Source organism: Schistocerca serialis, chromosome 1, assembly GCF_023864345.2.
Source record: "Schistocerca serialis cubense isolate TAMUIC-IGC-003099 chromosome 1, iqSchSeri2.2, whole genome shotgun sequence".
Classification (NCBI taxonomy): Eukaryota; Metazoa; Arthropoda; class Insecta; order Orthoptera; family Acrididae; genus Schistocerca; species Schistocerca serialis.
This window is the reverse complement of record NC_064638.1, coordinates 1,150,891,092-1,150,910,134: the sequence shown is the minus strand read 5'-3', so window position 1 is coordinate 1,150,910,134 and position 19,043 is coordinate 1,150,891,092.

Below are 19,043 nucleotides of genomic sequence, written 5' to 3'. Positions count from 1 at the left end.
CAGGTACAACCTGAAATTAAGTAATGGGGGACCATTTTAAACGTACCACCTAACGCTGATGACATAGTGATTGTGTTAAACACTGAAGACGATTTTCAAAGAAGTATTTATCTACTACAAACGATTTGTAAAGTATGTAACTTTCAAATTTCTACTTCTAAAATCCATAATCATGGCAGTCCAAGGCACACATTCAGTAGGACCAAACATTACTTTCGATGACAGAATTCTAGAACAGGTTCAAAATTTTAGTAATTTAGGCCATGATATCTCGTGTGATTACAATAGGGATATAACTGCCTATTGGCTTCTGCCTCGGGTTCTTCGGCCGACGTTCATCTAGTGATTTTACTGACGTTTCGCCAGCCACTCGTGCTGGCGAAACGTCAGTAAAATCATTAGATGAACGTCGGCCGAAGAACCCGAGGCAGAGGCCAATAGGCAGTTTGTCAACAAGTGGACACGAAAGCCTTAACAATTTTGTAATAGAGATATAGATATTATATTAGAAAGATACCAGACAATGTGCAGAACTATTCGAAGAACGCTGAAAATGGCGTGGTCCGAAACACAGTTGAAGCTGTACAAGATGAGGGCAGTGTCGGTTACCCTACGCGACAGTGAAGCGCGGACACTAAGACAGGAACACCACACCAACACAGCTGCCACAGAAAATAAATTCCTTATAGTTCTGCTGGGACGCACATGCCTTGATAAAGTAAGAAACCAAACCAGGACATACGGGATCTGTTACAAATATTTGCAACACGGGAAAAGATAGACGAATGTAAGGCAAAGTGGGAACAACGCTTAGAAAGAATGAATAATCCAAGGATTCCGAAAAGTAGCGCTGCCATACAGACCTATTGACCGAAAAGACCCAGGAAGTCCAAGGAAAAGTTGGTCTGAGGCCAGAACAGGCCGAAAGGTATAATCCCTGAAAGGATGGATTAAATATAAGTAATCAGCAACTACTTTTGTAAAATGAAATTTATTTCCTTGACTGGTTTCAGGCACTTAGTGCCCTTATTTATAAGGTTATAATTATCGAATTATTTGCGAGTGTCAGAAACAATATTCATGCAGCGTACTGCTGTGATCGTGTGGTTCTCGGTGCTTGTAGTGAATCACATGACCATTTCAGTCTTGTTTTTGACACTGGATAGATGGGGTGAGGGTGCGATCCAGGACAGAGTCATGCAAGAAGAAGACTGGCAAGATAGGAAGAGATGGCCGCATTGAGTAGAAAACTGGCAGAAAGAAAAGAAGATTGAATTTCGCCGTGGGCAGCTTGTCGTATTACATGGCCACAGATAAAACTGGTAACGAACAGCCATTATTAACGGGGTCCCGTTACATTGTGACATAATTGGTGACGTTAGAAATAAAAGGCAAATTTGTTTCCGCGAGTTCATGGACTTGGGTTGTTGAATCGCGCCGGAGACCACTGTCGCTGCCACGTCCCTCGCTCCCACATTCCAGTGCCAGTCTGGAAATCGCACGCTGCTCAATTGCGCCCTCAGTCTGTTGGAGGAGTTGTGGTGACGGGGGGGAAGGGGGAGGGGGTTAGGGGGGCGCTTTGCCGCACCATTGAGCGGTGCGTTCGCGGCGTGTGATTTGAGGGTAGTCGCTCCAGTAGGGGCGCAGCCGTCGCTGAAGTCTGCATTCTGCTCTGTTCCACGACCGTATCTGGCGCGCTGCAGGCATTACTTGCGCCACAGAGCGTCGCTCTCTCGCTTGTCACGAGGGGAATCGGCCAGACAGAATGTACGGAGTATTTTTCTCATCACTAGAAATGCTAGGAAGACTGAGAGCGCTGTCACTAATTTTTCGAAAGTAACGATGGTAACGTAGATATAAGGGGGCTCTTCAGTAAGTAATGTAACACACTCTTTTTTTCCGTCAGTTTCGGTTGAAAAAAATGCAGAATTTGTTGTGAGACGTCGTGGAATACTCCTCCTTCAGCCCCGTTTGCTACATAAGGCTCAGATAGGTGGAGGCGCTGTAAGAAGCTTTTAAAATTGCGTCTGAAACGGAGCAGCGTTCCAAGCTGTCAATGAGTTTCTTTCACCGGAAAACCAGAGCACAGTGGACATTCGTAGGCGTTTGCACTGTGCCATTGAAGACATGACAGTGAACAAAAGCAAGGTGAGTCGTTGGGCGAGGCTTCTGTCGTTATCATCGTAACAAGGTCGTGCAAACCTGTCCAATCTATCGCATGCCGGTTGGTCGCACACAGCTGAGACTTCTGTAATGTTGGAACGTGCGGACAGTCTCATTCGAGGTGCTCGACTGATCGCAATGAAACACCTCGCTCCGCAGTTGCACGGTACTCAAAGGTGTGTCCACAGTGTTCCTCGCCACCTAACAGAATACCATAAAGAGCGACGAAAGACAATCTGTGCGGAACTGCTTCCCGCTGCGAGGCTGATTATGAAAATTTTTTGTCGAACATCGCCATAGGTGATGAATGGGTGCGTCAGTTCGAACCGGAAACAAAATTGCAATCCATTTCCGAAGAAAAACTTCAAAGCCAGACCTCCAGACGGTATAGTCATAGCGACGATCTTCTGAGACTGAAGGGGTTATTCTGTTTGACGTCCTCCCTCATAGTGCAACAGTCAACTAAAAAGTGTATTTTGCCACACTCAAGAAATGGAAGAAACGACTTCAGGGCCACCGTCGCCAAAAATGTCCAAACGAAATTCTTTTCCTCCGTGACAACGCAAGGCCTCACACAAGTGTGCAACGTCATTGGCCTATTTTTTCTCATATACCCAACAATCTGGATTTCGTACCTTCCGACTTCCATTTGCCTGGAACAATGAAGAGTGCTTTCAGAGAGAAGCAGTATCTGGATGATGGGGAGGTTATTGAAGCGAGGTCGACCAGTGGAGCGATAACATGCGGGCATACAGCCCCATCCTCACCCCCAATAAGGTGCCGTAAGGCCATCGCATTGAACGAAGATTAAGTTGAAAAATAAGTTCTTGTAACCAAAAGAGTGGGAAATAATAGGGTGTACTGGAATCCTGGCGTATTGTGACGAGCCAGTTGCTCGGCCACCATTGACCAGACGTTTTCAGTTGGTGAGAGATCTGGAGAATGTGCTGGCCAGGGCAGCAGTCCAACATTTTCTGTATCCAGAAAGGTCTGTACAGGACCTGCAACATGCGGTCGTGCATTATCCTGCTGAAATGTAGGGTTTCGGAGGGATCGAATGAAGGATAGAGCCACGGGTCGTAACAAATCTCGATTGTAACGTTCAGTGTTCAAACTGCCGTCAGTGGGAACAAGAGGTGACTGAGACGTGTAACAAATGGCACCCCATACCATCACGCCGGGTGATACGCCAGTATGGCGATGACGAATACACGCTTCCAATGTGCGTTCACCGCAATGTCGCCAAACACGGATGCGACCATCATGATGCTGTAAACAGAACCTGGATTCATCTGAAAAAATGACTTTTTGCCATTCGTGCACCCAGGTTCGTCGTTGAGTACACCATCGCAGGCGCTCCTTTCTCTGATGCAGCGTCAAGGGTAACTGCAGACATGGTCTCCTAGCTGATAGTCCATGCTGCTGCAAACGTAGTCGAACTGTTCGTGCAGATGGTTGTTGTCTTGCAAACGTCCCCATCTGTTGACTCAGGGATCGAGACGTGGCTGCACGATCCTTTACAGCCATGCGGATAAGATGCCTGTCATCTCGACTGCTAGTGATACGAGGCCGTTGGGATCCGGCACGGCGTTCCGTATTACCCTCCTGAGCCCACCGGTTCCATATTCTGCTAACAGTCATTGGATCTCGACCAGCGCGAGCAGCAATGTCGCGATACGATAAACCGCAATCCCGATAGGCTACAACCCGACCTTTATCAAAGTCGGAAACGTGATGGTACGCATTTCTCCTCCTTACACGAGGCATCACAACAACATACCAGGCAACGCCGGTCAACTGCTGTTTGTGTATTAGAAATCGGTAGGAAACTTTCCTCATGTCAGCACGTTGTAAGTGTCGCCACCGGCGCCAACCTTGTGTGAATGTTCTGAAAAGCTAATCATTTGGATATCACAGTATCTTCTACCTGTAGGTTAAATTTCTCGTCTGTATCACGTCATCTTCATGGCGCAGCAATTTTAATAACCAGTAGTGTATGTACTAGCCGTCTTCTTCACAGTCATACCAGAGACAAGCACATCTGAGCCATTGTCATTTAGGCCATTACTATGTTGAAGACGCTTGAAATTAAAGAGTAATCTTTACCTATAAGGATCCCCGTATTAACTTTGAATTATTATTCTCAGAATCGATTAGGCCCGAAGTTATTTAGCCGGCCGGTGTGGCCATGCGGTTAAAGGCGCTTCAGTCTGGAACCGCGTGACCGCTACGGTCGCAGGTTCGAATCCTGCCTCGGGCATGGATGTGTGTGATGTCCTTAGGTTAGTTAGGTTTAATTAGTTCTAAGTTCTAGGCGACTGATGACCTCAGAAGTTAAGTCGCATAGTGCTCAGAGCCATTTGAACCGAAGTTATTTATGTCCTCGGGGGCTTGTATTTTCTGTGTACTGAATTGAAGTTGTGATTTTTCCAACGATTGGCACAAAACGAAAGCTATTTCGTCTCCTTTGAACAGAGGACGTGACGCCTCGGCCAATATTGACTGCAATATTTGCAACCCCTGAGGATGTGTGCTGTCAGCTATTATTGTTTACCCACGTGCCGCCCGTCTGTTTACAGACCACCTGTACTTTCGTCGTTAATCGTTTTCCGACTGCAACCACACAGCACAAATCGTTTCCAGCGAAGCTGCCGCCGCTGACAGCGGTAAATCACCCTGGGGGCAGCGGTGTCATTCTCTGACAGGTAGAGCTGCGGTTTTTAAAGCGCAGTTCTTTTGCCCAGTTTAGGCTCGCGGAAATATAACAACAGCTAGGGCTGCGGGGTCAACTGCACCACTCACACAGCACTTTTATGTACATTTCAGATCGTACAAAATTTTCCACCTTGGCTGTTATTAAATGTTCCGTGTAATCATAACGTCGATGAAACACTTCAAAAAATCGGGACAGATAAATAGACAAGAACAACGCAATAAATGAGACATTATCTAAAGACAAAAATGGTTCAAGTGGCTCTGAGCACTATGTGACTTAACATCTGAGGTTATCAGTCCCCTAGAACTTAGAACTACTTAAACCAAACTAACCTAAGGACATCACACACATCCATGCCCGAGGCAGGATTCGAACCTGCGACATTAGCGGTCGCACAGTTCCAAACTGAAGCGCCTAGAACCGCTCGACCACAGCAACCGGCATCTAAAGACAAACTCTTAATTTTTTTACAGGTTTTATAAACATTCTGTGCGTCCACCCTTCGTCACTAGGTAAAGACTAATCGGTAGTCCAGTTCTGCCCACACCGGACGCAGGAGTAACAGCAAGAAAAGATTCTGCGATGCAGTCTCGCAAGTGTTCGTGGTTCTGCGGTAGAAGTTGTAACCTCCCCCTTCCTAATCGGCCTACTGGACTGCGATATAACTGACCGTGATTGCATATGCCTAATGAAATTTTACAGCGAATAAGGCTATCGTTGCCGAAGGAAAATAAGACCGGGTATTCAGAGGAAAGCGCACAACAGACCCTTCTGAAGGAAGAATATATAATAAAACTAATCTAACTACTGATGATAATTTTGAAATGAGTGGAATATACTGCAATCGCGCACGAACCACACAGAGAGAAAAGGGTACCACGTAATGTATACTACAAAAATCACTGATAACACAAAGAAAACACTGCTTAGCTAAAAAGGGGATAATTAAACGGTCGCCAGCCCGCTAGGGCAATTAATCTCCAGAATCTTAAGAAAGGTAATGGCAAAGAAATTGAAGCAAATAATCACTGGCATGGCAACAGAAGGTTGTCACGCTTTTCCACGGCACAACAGTTCACGAGAAAATAAATGAATCAGAAAGAACTTCAAAAATGGTTCAAATGGCTCTGAGCACTATGGGACTTAACTTCTGAGGTCATCAGTCCCCTAGAACTTAGGACGACTTAAAACTAACTAACCTGAGGACATCACACACATCCATCTCCGAGGCAGGATTCGAACCTGCGACCGTAGCAGTCGCACGGTTCCAGACTGTAGCGCCTAGAACCGCTCGGCCACACCAACCGGCCAGAAAGAACTGAGTTTGCAGTTACTCATTCTGAAATACTAAATTTTGGAAGTAAAGTTAAATGAAACTGCCGATTAAATAAATGGAACTAAATGTTTCTTATGTAAAAAAAAATTACTTTCAGTAACCTCATTGTTACGTAATGCAAAATTTAGAAAGAGGCGAGCAATGTACTTTTGATTATTGAAAGACTCAACTGAATTTCGATCAAGCAAATGAACATACTTTAAGTATAACAACAATAAAATACATTCCGAGACAGCAGAAGTCACTCGCTGAACTAAGTACAGAATAAATGACATTGTGTAGTCTTAATTTGTGCTGTATGTTTTGTTATTAGTTTTGCCAGAGAAATTTTAAGTTACTTTAAGTGAATGAAGTTAATATTCAACATTACAAATTATTTAAGCCTCTGTTATGCAATACAAGAATGAACATTTACTGAGGAAGAAAATTTAGACTGAAACTGGTCAGTAGCAAACACGCAAAACCGGCAGAAAATAGTTAATCAACGTTCATAATTTTACGACACTCAGTGATTAGCTGGAACGGAAAGGCACCCTTATTGGTAATGTCTGAGGGCAATAACGATACAGGTGCCCAGCAAGTTTCAACTATTGCAGATTATCATTCAAGTTAGTCACACCTCGTGAAAGATACGGCCTTTGGATTCATATATTAGTCAGTTAATAGTCTTACGATGCTGTAGCTGTGCGAAAGACGAAGAATGTAGCCGACGACAATGCTGAGCTGTCATTGTTGCTGCTGATGTTTGAGAACCCCGCGTCGTCTCCAGAGCCACGGATAATTACGGGACAGGCAGTAGCTGGAGCTGCAACCTTCTCCGCCTGTCCACTCAAATACCGTGCTCTCAATATTCGCGGGTTAACGAATCAGGCGCGCCTACACTGGCGCGAGCATAGCTGCACACCACACTCTTTCATCACTCAAGCTGCTCTGCCTCCTCTCTGCTCGCAACGTGACAAAGACTCTCCATACACAAAGATAAGCAACTGCACAGCTACTGCCATTTCGTCGTTGCTATCGATACATTTAAATTAAGTTCCCTCACCCATTACGCAGCAATTTACAGTATTTCCATTATAATTACAATCAATTATGCATAGTCAAAAATAAATACACTATTATATCGATAACGTATTAAATATAGTTTCTGTAATAAAGCTTACAGATTCAGAATCTGCGACGCAAAATCCATTTATCTGCATTTTCGGTTTTAGAAGGTGGAACAAAATCGCTATTCCTGATGTAACCCACAAGAAAAAATTTGGGGCTGGTTCTAGCCCCTAAATAGCTGTCTCCAGCCAGTCAGGTTTTGGCGTAGTGATACTTCCTGCAGGCCGTGGCTCGAGCTCTCCGTGCAGAAAGTAGTGCTCGAAATGTCTGTTTCCATTATCTTGTATGTAAATAGCCGGTGTTTACCATAGTGCTTTTGGTACGCCTTGAACATAGACAACCCCGTCCCCTGTGGTGTAATTTGGGTTGCCGGCCTCAGGGGCTACCTTGGCTCCGGCACAACAGACATATTAAGTTTTCTGTATATCGGTAGGTAGACTTCGTGAGACTTCGCAACATCAAGTCCCTCAGTCGTCCCAGTGCATATTCTGATATGCCCGCACAGACACGCATGGAACGGTCAATCATCTCCTCCAATTTCTTGTACTACTTCAGTACGTTACAGTAAACTGGTGGTGTCTTGTGAAGCTTGCCAGGGAAAGCTCTATTTGCATACTCACTACCGATTGACAGTGAGCGAATTCTAGCGCAAAATTTGCTTTCTCTGCCTGGTTTACCGCCTTATTCAGGAACTCTCGTTGGTGGGGCCCGTTTCGCCGGTTTTCCAAAGTAACTCGCCGGCATCACAACGTTAAAAAAATAAGAATAAGAATAAAATTAAAAAAAATACTTCCATGTACCGCCTCATTTGTTAATTTATGTTAAGCCACTTACATATACAGATTTTTAAAATGTTCAGTGGACTTCATAATTACCCTGCACTTATTGAATACGATCGCGATTTCTCAAATTACAGCTCACTAGAAGGGGCGTCATATCGTTACTTTCTAGAGAACGCGGACTTCGTCTGAACCCCGTTTATATATTTCATGTTTCCATTACAATACAGACATTGCATAATGTTGGTGCTTCAGTTCGTAGCGTTTTGCATGTTGATATTCTGATTACTATCGCTTTATTTATCGATTGTCACTTTTTATTTGCAGTTCCCTGTTGCTATTTGAGTTTACATACTGCGTGGAGCTGTGGGCGCTAGAAAATGGAGTGCCAAATGGAGAAATCGGAACATTGCTGACATGCGCTTCTGATTCAGATCAATAGAGGGGAGACTGCAGCGGAGGCTGACAGCACCATTTGCGCCCTGTATGGGGATTATGGGGATAGTGCTACTGGAGAGAAAATGGCTTTTTTTCCTTTTAAGGGGTATTTTTTCACATTAGTCTCTCTCCAAGTTCAGAAAGATCGTTTAAACGTATTAATCCACAATGATCCATAACAGTGTACTCCAGAAGTGGCAGATGTGATAAACTGTGATCATACCACCATCTTGCAACATTTCCGAGCAATGGAGAAGGTTCAAAAATCGGTTGTATGGGTACCGCATGCCCTAAGCTGAAATCACAAAAACTAATGGCTGGCCATGTATGAATCTCTGCTTGCTCGTCATGGATTGGCTCGTGAATAACAGCGACCATTCCCATCCTGTGTCGTCACTGCTGACGAGTAATTGTGTCTTTGTGTTAACATAAGGAAAAGAAAGGAACGGTTGAGCCCAAACAAAACAGCAGCTCACCGTAAAAAGACCTGTGCGCATTGCAAAAGACAATATTATGCATCTGGTGGAACGGCGACTGTGTGGTACTCTACGAATTGCTTCCCCCGAGGTATAACCAACACTTCTGACATTTATTGTCATCAACTGAGACGTCTTCAAGAAGCAGTCCAAGAACAACGACCAGGAAGACAGCGTGAAGTGATGCTACTCCACTACAATGTCCGCCTGTATTCTGCTAGACTGACAAAAAACGCTACACAGGAGTTGGATACGGAGATCATTTCCGCATCCACCTTATTCACCTGATCTTGTGCACTCACATTTTCCGCTCTCTATCGAAAATGGCTCAACTAGTTCTTCGCGTCCAAACTACGTGATTTCTACATTGCCGGGAGGAGAATATACACTCCTGGAAATTGAAATAAGAACACCGTGAATTCATTGTCCCAGGAAGGGGAAACTTTATTGACACATTCCTGGGGTCAGATACGTCACATGATCACACTGACAGAACCACAGGCACATAGACACAGGCAACAGAGCATGCACAATGTCGGCACTAGTACAGTGTATATCCACCTTTCGCAGCAATGCAGGCAGCTATTCTCCCATGGAGACGATCGTAGAGATGCTGGATGTAGTCCTGTGGAACGGCTTGCCATGCCATTTCCACCTGGCGCCTCAGTTGGACCAGCGTTCGTGCTGGACGTGCAGACCGCGTGAGACGACGCTTCATCCAGTCCCAAACATGCTCAATGGGGGACAGATCCGGAGATCTTGCTGGCCAGGGTAGTTGACTTATACCTTCTAGAGCACGTTGGGTGGCACGGGATACATGCGGACGTGCATTGTCCTGTTGGAACAGCAAGTTCCCTTGCCGGTCTAGGAATGGTAGAACGATGGGTTCGATGACGGTTTGGATGTACCGTGCACTATTCAGTGTCCCGTCGACGATCACCAGTGGTGTACGGCCAGTGTAGGAGATCGCTCCCCACACCATGATGCCGGGTGTTGGCCCTGTGTGCCTCGGTCGTATGCAGTCCTGATTGTGGCGCTCACCTGCACGGCGCCACACACGCATACGACCATCATTGGCACCAAGGCAGAAGCGACTCTCATCGCTGAAGACGACACGTCTCCATTCGTCCCTCCATTCACGCCTGTCGCGACACCACTGGAGGCGGGCTGCACTATGTTGGGGCGTGAGCGGAAGACGGCCTAACGGTGTGCGGGACCGTAGCCCAGCTTCATGGAGACGGTTGTGAATGGTCCTCGCCGATACCCCAGGAGCAACAGTGTCCCTAATTTGCTGGGAAGTGGCGGTACGGTCCCCTACGGCACTGCGTAGGATCCTACGGTCTTGGCGTGCATCCGTGCGTCGCTGCGGTCCGGCCCCAGGTCGACGGGCACGTGCACCTTCCGCCGACCACTGGCGACAACATCGATGTACTGTGGAGACCTCACGCCCCACGTGTTGAGCAATTCGGCGGTACGTCCACCCGGCCTCCCGCATGCGCACTATACGCCCTCGCTCAAAGTCCGTCAACTGCACATACGGTTCACGTCCGCGCTGTCGCGGCATGCTACCAGTGTTAAAGACTGCGATGGAGCTCCGTATGCCACGGCAAACTGGCTGACACTGACGGCGGCGGTGCACAAATGCTGCGCAGCTAGCGCCATTCGACGGCCAACACCGCGGTTCCTGGTGTGTCCGCTGTGCCGTGCGTGTGATCATTGCTTGTACAGCCCTCTCGCAGTGTCCGGAGCAAGTATGGTGGGTCTGACACACCGGTGTCAATGTGTTCTTTTTTCCATTTCCAGGAGTGTATTTTAAATGTGAACATTTTAGGTTAGGCTTTACCGTGACTGTTATTGACATTAAATGAAACAACAAGTTTACTGTTACCAGTCACCATTTTATTTATTTCCACGACGCGTTTCAAAAGTTTAAACCTCCATCATCGGGTGGATTTACATTAGTTAGTATGACATTTGTGTGTGTGCTGTGTTACGATTTTTTGAAGGAAGTTATGGCACTGCCTAGTGGAGATTCAAGACACTATTTCAGAACAGAATTAATTTAATTAAGGAGAATATATTATTCATGAATAAAATCTCTCTTATGTATATCTGTTTTGTCTACTAAACTTATAGAAATACTCTATGGACTTATACACCCACCTAAAATGCAAATTCAGACATAGCAGCTTACTTTTTACGCAACACGATGTCCACTTTATGCCATTTTCGCCGGCCGCTGTGGCCGAGCGGTTCTAGGCGCTTCAGTCCAGAACAGCGCTGCTGCTACGGTCGCAGGTTCAAATCTTGCCTCGGGCATGGATGTGTGTGATGTCCTTAGGTTAGTTAGGTTTCAATAGTTCTACGTCTAGGGAACTGATGACCTCAGATGTTAAGTCCCATAGTGCTTAGAGCCATTTGAACCATTTCTATGTCATTTTCACATTTGTTTCATTGCTCAGGTACCGCTGTTAGTTCAGTTGAGAATGCGCATCAGTTACTGCGTCGAGTGTTTTGCTAATGTAACTGGCTCGGTGGAGGCGACACCATTAACACAGAAATGATAGAGGATTTGGGGTTGACATCATTAATACAAAGATGTTTTTCGCTGCGGAGGAATCTTCTCAAAAAATTTCAATCGCCAACGTTCTCTACCGAATGCGGAAATATTTTGTTGACGCCGACCTACATAGGGAGAAACGATGATCATCATAAAATAAGGGAAATCAGAGCTCGTACGGAAAGACATAGGTGTTCGTTCTTTCCGCGCACTATACGAGATTGGAATAATAGAGAATTGTGAAGGTGGTTCGATGAACCCTCTGCCAGACACTTAAATGTGATTTTCAGGGTATCCATGTAAATGTAGATGAAGGATGGTTGTTGGAATGGCGTGATTTAGAATTTTTTAATCATTTAGCGGAACAGTCTTCATTGCAACTGATGTTTATTTTGTCAATGTCAATGAAATTCACCAACATCCTGTACCTTAAGATGTAAATTTATTTTACTTTTTTAGGCTAGCAGTCTCAGAATTTCATTATGCCATCTTCAGGTCCCATATGCATCTCTACAAGCAAATCAAAATGTCATATAGAGCCATAGATCTCCGGATGTAGTGAACTCTATCGTCACACTATTGCTTCTTTGGAAGATTTGATAGCAACTCAAGTCTTCGAATGAAACACTACTTTATCAATTGAATTCAGCCGGCCTGTGTGGCCGAACGGTTCTAGGCGCTTCAGTCTGGAACCGCGCGACCGCTACGGTCGCAGGTTCGAATCCTGCCTCGGGCATGGATGTGTGTATGTCCTTAGGTTAGTTAGGTTTAAGTAGTTTTAAGCTCTAGGGAACTGATGACCTCAGATGTTAAGTCCCATAGCGCTCAGAGCCATTTTAACCACGGCATTCAGAGATTTATAACTCTATATGACATTTTGGTTTACTTGAAGAGATGGACTGAAGATGGCATAGCGAAATGGTGAAACTGGGAGCCTTCAAAACAGAATAAAGTAATATCTTAAGATACACACCTGTTGGTGAATTTCATTGACATTGTCAATTACCCAACCAGCCGATGTACCCTGTCCATGGTGGACGAACAGAGACTGGATGTTTATTTTGGTTGGCAACCGGTTTCTGTCTATAACGAGACCATCAGGCCGTAGGCGCCATGATGAGGACGGAGAAAGATTCACAATAACACGGCCGTCAACTGCAGTCGTTCCGTCCACCATCACCTGCCGCCGTCATGGTGCCTGACTATGGCCTAAATTATAGGCGAAACCAGTGGCCAACCAAAATAATCAGATGTTGCGATCGAGACTGTTTTACTAAATTTCTAAAGTATTTTACATTGATCACTGCCCACTCTCCAATGAAAGAATGCTGACCTAAATTTACGATGGCGGGTGCGGAACGGTGGGTTGCACACTACCCACTTCCCGGTAGTCTTGGAATCAGAAGAGCTCGATTAGTATCATTCTTTATTTAGTAAGAAATGGGTGGCATCCATGAACCCCCTCAGGCAGCAGCCGTTAGCAGAACACGCGGCACCGTGCTTGGTGGCGGTAGTGCGACGGTTCCGGGCACGTGTGGCTTGCGGAGTATGTATATATGTAGATGTATATGCAGATGTGGTGCCGCCTCAGGAGTTTAGCACTGGTCGTTGAGACCTCGCAGATGCAACACTGACATCAGTCATCTGACAGGTGGCAGGCAAGTGTGCCGGACAGCCGAATACTCCGACAGTACGCAGGTGCCGAACCGAGGACCCCTCGCCGGCCGCTGTGGTCGAGCGGTTCTAGACGCTTCAGTCCGGAACCACGAGGCTGCTACGGTCACAGGTTCGACTCCTGCCTCGTGCATGGATGTGTGTGATGTCCTTAGGTTAGTTAGGTTTAAGAAGTTCTAAGTTCTAGGAGACTGATAACCTCAGATGTTAAGTGCCATAGTGCTCAGAGGACCTCTCGTGCAAGCGTCCAGAGATCCATAGAAGTTACCCTGGTAGTGGTCCGCTCTTCATGGCACAGGCTCGAGACCTGGAATGATCATGTCTACTAGCGGCTCATAGATCAGCAACTGGTGGATGATACCGTAACACGTAAACGAAACCGAGTCGCCCGCGCGGCACGGACGCCTAGGGTGGAGTAGCATCGGCCATAGTCGAAGGCCTATTTACAGGTCGTCTGCCCAGTTTCATTGTGACAGGGTCACAGCGTGAGGAAATTCATTTCACCACTGCTGTGGAGTGGCGTCTTGCACCATGCTGTTTCAGTAATATTCCAACCCAGCAGCAGGATTTCACTGAAATTAATACAATTATAAGAATTTTTTAAAAAAGCTCGTATGGTGTTGATGGAATTTAAAACATGTTTCTGAGAAGCTCTTCTAACTTAATGAGTAATATCCTTGGTAATACAAGTGGTGCAACACTAGCACAGAGAATTTTTCTATACGGGTTAAAATCAGTGGCGGCTCTTATGTAAGAGTACAAGAGCACGTGAACATCCTAACTTTTGACACGTTAAGGATTTATTGGTTATTTTTCTTTAAATGTTGTTAAACTTAACGCACACTATGTGATCAAAAGTCTGCGCACACCCCCAAACACATACTTTTTCATGTTAGAGGTTGTCCTACCACCTACTGCCAGGTACTCCGTATCAGCGACCTCAGTAGTCACTAGACATCGTGAGAGAGCAGAATGGGGCGCTCCGCGGAACTCACGGACTTCGAACGTGGTCAGGTGATCGGGTGTCACTTGTGTCATACGTCTGTAGACGAGATTTCCACACTGCTAAACATCCCTAGGTCCACTGTTTCCGATGTGATAGTGAAGTGGAAACGTGAAGGGACACGTACAGCACAAAATCGTACAGGACGACCTCGTCTGTTGACTGACAGAGACCACCGATAGTTGAAGAGGGTCGTAATGTGTAATAGGCAGAGATCTATCCAGACCATCACACAGGAGCGTCAGGAGCCACTGCAAGTACTATGAAAGTAAGGCGGGAGGTGAGAAAACTTGGCTTTAATGGTCCAGTGGCTGCTCATAAGCCACACATCACGCCAGTAAACGCTAAACGACGCGTCGCTTGGTGTAAGCACCGTAAACATTGGACGATTGAACAGTGGAAAACATTGTGTGGAGTGACGAATCACGGTACACAGTGTGGCGATCCGATGGCAGGGTGTGGGTATGGTGAATGCCCGGTGAACGTCATTGCCTGCGTGTGTAGTGCCAACAGTAGAATTAGGAGGCGATGGTCTTGTAGTGTGGTCGTGTTTTTCACGGAGGGGGCTTGCACTCCTTGTTGTTTTGCGTCGCACTATCACAGCAGAGGCATACACTGACGTTTTAAGCAGCTTCTCGCTTTCCACTGTTCAAGAACAATTCGGGGATGGCGATTGCATCTTTCAGCACGATCGAGCGCCTGTTCGTAATGCATGGCCTGTGGCGTAGTGGTCACAACACAATAACATCCCTGTAATGGACTGGCTTGCACAGAGTCCTGACCTGAATCCTATAGAATACCTTTGGGATGTTTTGGAAACCGACTTCGTGTCAGGCCTCACCGGCCGATATCGATTACTCTCTTCAGCGCAGCACTCCGTGAAGAATGGGCTGCCATTCCGGACGAAACCTTCCAGCACCTGACTGAATGTATGCCTGCCAGAGTGGATGCTGTCATCAAGTTTAAGGGTGGACCAACACCACATAGAATTCCAGCGTTATCAACGTAGAGCGCCACGAAGTTGTAAGTCATTTTCAGCCAGGTGTCCGGATGATACATCTGATCACATAGTGTAGATGCCCCTAATCTCAAATAGATGACAATAAATCTACCGCACTATGCTACGTTGTTACTCCGTGAAACTTGGTATCTGGGCCGTGAGCACAGCTTTACATGTGCACGTTTTAAAGATCTCTTGCGTATGCGGAACTGGTGTGACGTAATTGCCTTACCGGCCAAATACATGGTGATTTGGTACACAATGTGCACCGTTCACGGTTTGTACATTTAGGCCTTACTGCACAACTACAAGTTTATGTCAGTGCCACTGGGTGTAGCATACTGCTTGGCTTAAATCCCGCTAGACGGTTGCATACTCCTCAGATATTCCAGGTCACTCACTATATAGCAAAATTAGATCGAACGTCAGGATATGTTACAGTTGTGCTGATAAAAAACCTATTTTGTGGGATTCTGAAAGACATATAGTTAAAAAATCCTAACTATTATGTCATTTGAGATATGTGCGTGCACAACGTACTATTAGAAAGAACAATCTCTCGAGTGTTACATGGTTCCAGCTACGTAGCAGCAGTGTGCGACCACTTCACTTCTACTAAAAATGGTGTCGGGACAACAGAAAGCGTTTTGTGTTCTACGTTTTGCGCAGTCAGTTTTGCGCGTCAGTAATAACTGTTCAGCGTTCCTTTCGTGCTAGGTGTGGTGAGGTTCCTCCTACAACACTGAGCATTAGACGATGGCATGAACAATTCCGAGAAACAGGTTGTTTGTGAAAAGGCAAATGACCTGGATGGCTGTTTTCAGCTTAGCGATGGTTTTCGGTTTATTGGTGTACACCTTTTCTTTAATGTAGACCCACAAAAAGGGGTCACATGTGAGCAGATGCGGAGAATATGGCGGCCCATCGAGGCCTAAACCAGTGGCTTCTGTGTACCCCAGAGCCACAATGCGGTCCCCAAAATGTATTTCCAGGACATAAAACACTCTCCATCGCCAGTTTTGCTTTTTGAGAAACCCATCCAAATATCAGTGGGCTTCGTCGCTAAACCTAACCATACAGCACGTACTAATTCCCAACATGCCCCGCGGCCAACCGGGCAGTTTGAACGTCCCGAGCACCTATCTAGTGGTTCACATCAGACGTCCTCAGACGGCACAGGTCGACTACTTCCGCTCTTTTTATAATTGCTGGTACTGGAAATATATGAATTAATCTGATAAATTTCCCATATTTCCACCCAAATCATTCGTTATGGAATACGTTTCTGGGACAGGCATCACTCGGAAGGAAAGTACTGACTGAACGAAAGCGAGCAGTAAGAATAATACGTAGTGTTCACCCGCGGTTGTCATGTAGGTACCTCTTCAAGGTCTAAACTGCATTATCAGAATACACATATTTGCTAGTACATTCGTCCTAAATAGTCCATCACAATTATGAGTAATAGTAATCCCAACAAACGCCAAGAAATAGTATCGAAGGCAATTGAGAGATTTATACCAAATAAATTAACAAACGAAAAAGCTTATCTCCCGTGGAGCGTAAAACAGGTCTGAACACTGTTGCAGAAACAACGAAAGAAGCATGCCAAATTTAAATGAAGGAAAAATCCCCAAGATTGGTAATCTTTTATAGAAGCTCGAAATTTTGCGCGGACTTCAATGCGAGATGCTTATAATAGTTTCCACAACGAAACTTTGTCTCGAAACCTGCAGAAAATCCAAAGAGATTCTGGTCGTATGTAAAGTGTATGTTAGCGATAAGACACAGTCAGTGCCTTCTCTGAGCGATACCGATGGAAACACTATCGATGATAGTGCTGCTAAAGCAGAGTTATTTAACATAGCATCCCGAAATTCCTTCACCAAATAAGATGAAGTAAATATTACTGATTTCGAACCAACAACAGCTGCCAACATGAGTAATGTACAGGTAAATGTCCTCGGATTGGTGAAGCAAGTCTCCAGGTCCAAACCGTATACCAGTTAGGTTCCTTTCATCAGACTATGCTGACGCAATAGCTCCACACTTAACAATAACATACAACCGCTCGCTCGACGAAAGATCCGTACCCACATACTGGTAAGTTGCATAGGTCACCCCAATATTCAAGGAAAGTAGCAGGAGTAATCTACTAAATTACAGATCCGTATCATTAACGTTGATAAGCAGCAGGATTTTGGAACGTATACGGTGTTCGAACGTTATGAATTACCTCTAAGGAAACGGTCTATAGACACACAGTCAACACAGATTTAAGGAACTCGTTCTTGTGAAACACAACTAGGTCTTTACTCACATGAAGTGTTAAGTGCTGTTGACAAAGTATTGTAAATTGATTCCGTATTTATAGATTTCCAGAAAGCTTTTGACACTGTACCTCACAAGCGGTTTGTAATCAAATTTCGTGCTAATGGAATATTGTCTCAATTACGTAAACGGATTTGTGATTTGTTGTGAGAGAGGTCATAGTTCGTAGAAACTGATGGAAAGTCATCGACTAAAGCAGAAGTGATCTATGGTGGTCTCCAAGGTATTATTATAGGCTCTTTGCGGTTCCTCATCCATATAAATGATGTAGGAGACAATATGAGCAGCCATCTTAGGTTGTTTGCAGATGAAGTTGTCGTTTATCGACTATTAAAGTCAGCACAAGATCAAAACAAATTGCAAACCGAATTAGAAAAGGTATCTGTAGGGTGCGAAAATTGGCAGTTGACCCTAAATAATGAAAAATGTGAGAGCATCCACATGATCGGTAAAAAGAATCCGTTAAACTTCACTTACACGATACATAATTTAAATCTGATGGCCGTAAATTCAATTAAGTAATTAGAAATTACATAAGGAACAACTTAAATTGGAAAGAAGACATAGAAAATGTCGTGGAAAATGTCAACCAAAGAATGCATTTTATTGGCAGAACACCTAAAAGATGCAACGGATCAACTAAAGAGACTGCCTACACTACGCTTGTCCGTCCTCTTTTAGAATACTGCTGCGCCGTGTGGGATCCTTACCAGATAGGATTAACAGAGTACATCGAGAAAGTTCAAAGAAGGGCAGCACGTTTTTTATTATTGAGAAATAGGGGAGAGAGTGTTACTGCCATGATACAAGATTCTGGATGGACTTAATTAAAACAAAGGCGTTTCTTGATGCGGCGGGATCCTCTCACGAAATTTTGATCACCAACTTTCACTTACAAATGAGAAAATATTTTACTGACGCCGACCTACACAGGGAAAAACGTTCATCATAATAAAATAAAGGGAATAAGAGCTCGCACGGAAAGATATAGGTGCTCGTTTCTTCCTGGCGCTGTTCGAGATTGAAATAATAGAGAATTATTGTGGAGGTGGTTCGATGGACTCTCTGCCAGGCACTTAAGTGTGATTTGCAGAGTATCCATGTAGATGTCAAAAGCCTTCTTGAAATCTATAAATACGGAATCAATTTGAAGTCCCTTGTAGATATCACTACAATTCGTGTGAGTGAAGAGCTAGTTGTGTTCCACAAGAACGATGTTTTCTAAATCAGTGTTGACTGTGCCAAGAGACCGTTTTGTTCGAGTTAATTCATAATATTGGAGCACAGTATATGTTCCAAAATCTTGCTGCATATCGACGTCAATGATATGGACTTGTAATTTAGTAGATTACTCCTATTGCCTTTCTTGGCTGTTGGAGTGACCTGTGCAATTGGTGTGACCTGTGCAACTTTCCAGTCTTTGGGTACGGATCTTTCGTCACACCAGCGGTTGTATA